At 35.8% G+C, this 5,492-nt stretch overlaps 1 long non-coding RNA gene across 1 annotated transcript; it reads right to left on the bottom strand.

Moving 5' to 3' along the window:
* Positions 1 to 1,548: 1,548 nt before the first annotated feature.
* Positions 1,549 to 2,718, bottom strand: LOC110911172. The gene is made up of 3 exons (XR_002576867.2): positions 2,587 to 2,718; positions 1,999 to 2,052; positions 1,549 to 1,732 (listed from the first exon to the last, which is right to left on the bottom strand). It is a non-coding gene; the product is annotated as an uncharacterized LOC110911172 (long non-coding RNA).
* Between the last annotated feature and the right edge of the window lie 2,774 nt (positions 2,719 to 5,492).

The following is a 5,492-nucleotide window of genomic DNA, read 5'->3' as shown; positions in this document are numbered from 1 at the left end:
ATGAACTCCCGAATTTCAGCCTTAAGCATGCCATGATAACGGATAATCTTCTTCCTTTCCGTTCCGACTATTTCTTCGCAAAACTTTAACTGATCGAGGAAAGTGTTCGTAATCTCATTGACTGATTCATCCTTTTGTCGGAGTCGGAGAAAATCTTCTTGGATTCGATCCATGGGTGATTGTGGACAATGGTACTTAATGAAATGTTGTTTGAATTCTTGCCAAGTCAAAGTTTGAACTCTATTCTCTCCGATCTCTTTACTATACGAATCCCACCAATCTTTAGCCCTTCGTAAAAGTTGCCCTGTGGCAAAATTCTTTGTCACAATGACTTCGAATGAACACTCCCTCCATGTTAGCTATCCATCTTTGGCATTCGATGGGATCAATTTCCCCATTATAAGTTGTGGGCTTACATGCCATGAAATCCTTGTAGGTGCACCGTCGTGCTTCCTTCTTTCCTTGAATCCCGGATATCATTTCCTTCAACTCATCTACCTTATTTGTTACCATAGCCTCCACCCTACTTAATACTTGGCTTTCCACCTCTTGCGCTAACTTTGAAACATTCGCATCAAACGCCTTCATTGCTTCATCCGAAATTATCTTGTTTAACTCGTTTCGAGTTATACGTTCGGTGGTATCCGTGTTTCCTCCACTTGCCATCTACAAATAAATATTCGTGTTAAACATTATTACATTCGTTCTCCTTATCATTCTATACATTATTCATTCTTAATAATTCATTCTCTTAAGTTATAGACCCATTCGACCTTTCTTTACAACATTCTCATTGCATTACTTACATCATTCGTTTGTACACATGACTCCTCATTCTTTCACACATTCATCATCAAAACATGTTAGTTATGTCAAATTCATAGTTTCACAGTTACTTTGAAGTGTTCTAAGCATTTAAAGAATGCTAGAATTGAACTAAGGAGTCTAGCATAACAAACAAGCAATTCAGAAAAATCAGACAAAGGAGGGCCGTCGCCGACGGCACATGTGTGCGTCGCCGACGGTCTCTAGATTGTTGCGTCGCTGACATTTGCCCGTAGGCAGGAACTTAAACCGTCGGGTGAAGGGGTGCCGTCGCCGACGGGCTCTCTGGTGTGCAGGCGCTGTTTAATCAAAACTATCATTCCCAGCCCCCTTTTCCAACCCGAAATGGACTTGGGCAGTCCCGAAACCTTCCATAGCACCATTTAACATCCCAACCCAGGTTATACTGGTAACTAAACCATAACCCATTCTCGTCTCTATCTAAAAACATGAAATCCTTAAATTACTTACTTGCGTGGCGCTTTGGAACGATCACACTTTCACAAGAGCTTTCGGTTTGAGTTCGAGCTCCATAACTTACTCGAATCTCTCAAACCTAGGCTCTGATACCAAGTTGTAAGGTCTAAAACTTTAAAAGACACTCACGAGCTTCATGTGACAAGAACCAAACGGGTCGAATAATAAATAGGAAAAATTCTGCATTTAACTTCATACTAACTAATATGAAATGATTACAAAAGAGTTTATACCCAAAATATTTCATAATCCATAAACAAAATCTTTAACTACAAGTCCAACATCTAACCACTACCGGCAAGATACATACAAAAGACCCGTTTTTAACAAAAACATTTGACTAAAGTTTAGACCGTAACTTAACAACTTCACAGAAGCGTGCATCACAAGTGTGTTCAATCCAAGTAGCGCCGTCAACAAGTTGCTTTACCTACATTCAACCAAACCGTTAGACGTTTTTGTTCCATAAGTTTATACGACATCAATTACAAATATGAACTTCAAGTAAACCTTTTAAAACCTTCTTTCAAACATAAAATTCCTTAACTTCACACATTACCTTTCTAACTCATTCGACCCATATCTGTATTATGTATTCGACTTACAATAACTCGTTACAAGTGAACGACTACAACTATTGAACAATAGTATGTTACATTAATACATGCTAATAATAATATGTAAGCAAGAACTTACCTTTGTCGTTCTTCGTTTGCGACCCGGATTGATTTGAGCTTTCTTCTTTTATTCCTACATTCCAAATTCACATGCTTTAATCTCATGTCATTCTTTTCATATCAAAATTGACAACTTCAATTTAACCATTTACAAACTTCTAATTTTAACCATTTATCCTTGGAAATCATTTGAACACCTCATTCAATCATTTTATCAAACACTTGGCGTACGTACTACTAATCAAGCATAGCGTACAAGTACATGCATATTCATGACTAGTTCATATCAATAATATCAAAAACATCAATTTTAATCAAAATCTCATATCATCTTCATTCTAATTAGATTTCATATAGTTGACAATTTAACAAGAACATTATCATACAACATCACTATACCAATTTACATCAAAATTCCATGTTACATAGCACTATCATCTTAGTCTACATTGGGTTTTCTTTTCCAACATCAAATTAACATAATTCAAGCATTCATCATGTTTCTAAAAGGTGATCCTAGTTCATTCTCATGCTAATTTCACTTAAACTCAAGGATTCTTTGGAACCCTAATTACCCAAGATCACCAAAGCATAAAATTCTTGTTACCTTGAGCTTTGTTAGGACTAGAAGATCACGAATTTGTTAACATGCAAGTGTTTCAGCTATGTTTAGGGCTTCAATTCTTCATCTTTGTGAAGGTGAGAGGGGTTTCTTTCCCTCTCTTGCTCCTGGCGACCAAAACCCACGCAAACGGGTTTGTTGTGGGTTTTTATGTTTTGCTTTTATTACCCAAACTTTCATAAATTACATATCCCATCCCTTATCTATGCAAACTTGTTTCTAAATGGCTGAAATTTATTTCTTTTAGTTAAAAAATTCTAATTCACTTTCTAACTAGATTCACTTCCTAGTTATTTCTTAAACATATTTTGGCAATATAAATATGCATACCCATAATTAAATTCGGGGCGTTACATTTTATTTAAAGTCTTTTGTCGAGTCTTCGTGAACTCTTTAAACATGTTGCATGGTTTGTAATTCAAATTTGGAGTCTACGTTTCAAACAATTTATGTTGTGGTATTTTCAAACTTAATTTACGGATGAACATCTTATGGTTTTATCATATAGTGTTGTTATGATTGATTGCTATGGTATTAAGAAAGTCACACCATAATCACGCTTCCGCAAAAGTAAGGGTGTGACAAATGTTCCAAGAATACAAATCAAGTATCACGTATTTAAGCATGTATGATAGGATTGTTTGTGTTTGCATAAAGTATGTGATTGTGTGTGTTTATTAGTAATAAACGTATTGCACCCAAAAGTGTAAAAGTAAAAAGGGGTCATGTATACTCACAATTTTTCAAAAGCTTTTCGATTATCCGTAAGTGACGAGTTGTTTGAGAATGGGGAATCGAAGGTATGGTCTTACGACATTTATGGAGTGGTTATATTCGGGATTTAGAATTCAAGTACAAAAGTATGTATGCATAAAAGTATATCTAGATAAGTACTCATTTTGACACTAAGTTGTATGTTATTTCATGGGTCTTAGTTTGCCTATTAGAATCAACAACGAAGGACTTAGAATCATAAATAAGTTAGCCTAAGTTCATGACGAATAATCATAAACCGATTATCATTATAAATTCGGCCATGTTCATATATATACATATATTTATATAGTTATAATAATAATCCTAAGCTAAGTCCATCATGAGTTTTATAGATTGTCATATAAGTCAAGCATGGAGGATTAACCTTATTGTATGATTCACCAATACACAAATCATCACAAGGATGATTCGGATGGTCATGAATTAAACGAAATACACAACTAAACTAATTTGTCTTCAAGTAGCCAAGTAAGATTAACCTGGGTGAGCCGTCCCAACATGGAAAGAGTTAACTAAGTGTTGGAGGCTAGACGAGGTTATGTTACTTTAAGACTAGCAAGCTACTTGGATTAGCAAAATAAAACATCAAGTGAGGTGTGGAACAAGTTAGGGTAGCCAAAGCTTCTAAGGTTCACACTTGCACCAACCACAAGTCTTGTCATATGAACTATGGTAGACTTGTATGACTCCAACACTTGTGAGTTGTCTTAAACCCAATCAAAACAAAAATTTTAGAGGGTGTTTGCACCTCTAAACTCATAAGAATCAACCATACACAAGCTCACTAACCATAGACTTGATTAGAAGCAAAGTAGGTACAAGATTGCATAAGAAATCATAAGTTTTATAAAGTTACCAAGATATATTCAAAACAGAAAATTTGGACCTCAAAATGGTGATGTTCCACCTTAGTTTACCATGGTAAACTTATGGATACACTCCTAGAGGTGTTCCAAGATTTGTAATGGAAGAAAAGATGATAAAAGTGAGAAAAATGCTCACTTTGGCACTTAGAATAATCTGCAGAACTTGTATTTCCAGCTGAATTGGGAGCATTTTGAGAGTATAAGTGAGTTGGGAAAGTGGAAATGGGAGGAAGGAAGCTTGTTTATATAGTGGTGGATTAGTGTTGAGAGTTTAAAGAGGTTTAAAGGTGATTGGGGAAGAAAAAAGGTGGGAAAAGATGGCCAATCCGTGAAAGGAAAACAACATTCTGCGGATTAAGGGGTTCATGGGCCACGATAGATAAGGCTTAGGGTATTGCGCCCTGTGGCGTCCCACTTTATCAGCCACAAGTTTGATTTATTGCATTTTGGCCCTTGAACTTTGATATTCTTATTATTTTAAGCCATAACTTCCACTTTTAGCACATTTTCAAGTATGTAACATGTATGCAACCATAATTTTTATACCAAAGATCAAAAGGGGTGGTCTTATTCCTTTTATTTGGAACCTTATTTAGCAAATAGCAGGCTGTCAACATAGCCTTACCCCAAAAACCCTCACTTCGCCCCGAATAGGACAATATGGTATTGACCATTTCCTTTAGAGTCCAATTCTTCCTTTCTACCACACTATTTTGTTCTGTTCTGTAAGGAGCTGTGGTATGGTATATTATTCCAGTCGATTGGAAATACACTGGATCAAAATACTCACCACCACTGTCCGTATGTAGGGTTTTGATCAACCCACTCCGATGAAGCTCTACCTCTTGTTTATAGATCTTAAACTTTTCAAGAGCTTGATCTTTAGCATGCAACAAATACACATAGGGCAGAATCTAGTAGCATCATCTATGAACGTTACTACATACTTTTTGTTACCTAGTGATGGTGTAGCATGAAAGTCATATAGATCGCTATGTAGCAAATCTAACATTTTACTTTCCCTATGAACATGTTGCATGAAAGGCTTTTTAGTTATCTTATTCAACTTACAAATATGGCATTTATCATTGTTTATGTTAATAGGTGGAATTAAGCTCATTTTAGACATTTCCTTAATCCTTTTATAATGTACATGTCCTAGCCTAGCATGCCATAAATCCGAATCAGCCAAGGTGTTACTATTACTAGTTGAAGCTATGTCATTAACATTACTAGTTGAAGCAACAC

This window comes from Helianthus annuus, chromosome 15, assembly GCF_002127325.2.
Source record: "Helianthus annuus cultivar XRQ/B chromosome 15, HanXRQr2.0-SUNRISE, whole genome shotgun sequence".
NCBI classification, from domain to species: Eukaryota; Viridiplantae; Streptophyta; class Magnoliopsida; order Asterales; family Asteraceae; genus Helianthus; species Helianthus annuus.
The sequence above is the reverse complement of the archived record's forward strand: the minus strand, read 5'-3'. Positions and strand labels throughout refer to the sequence as shown.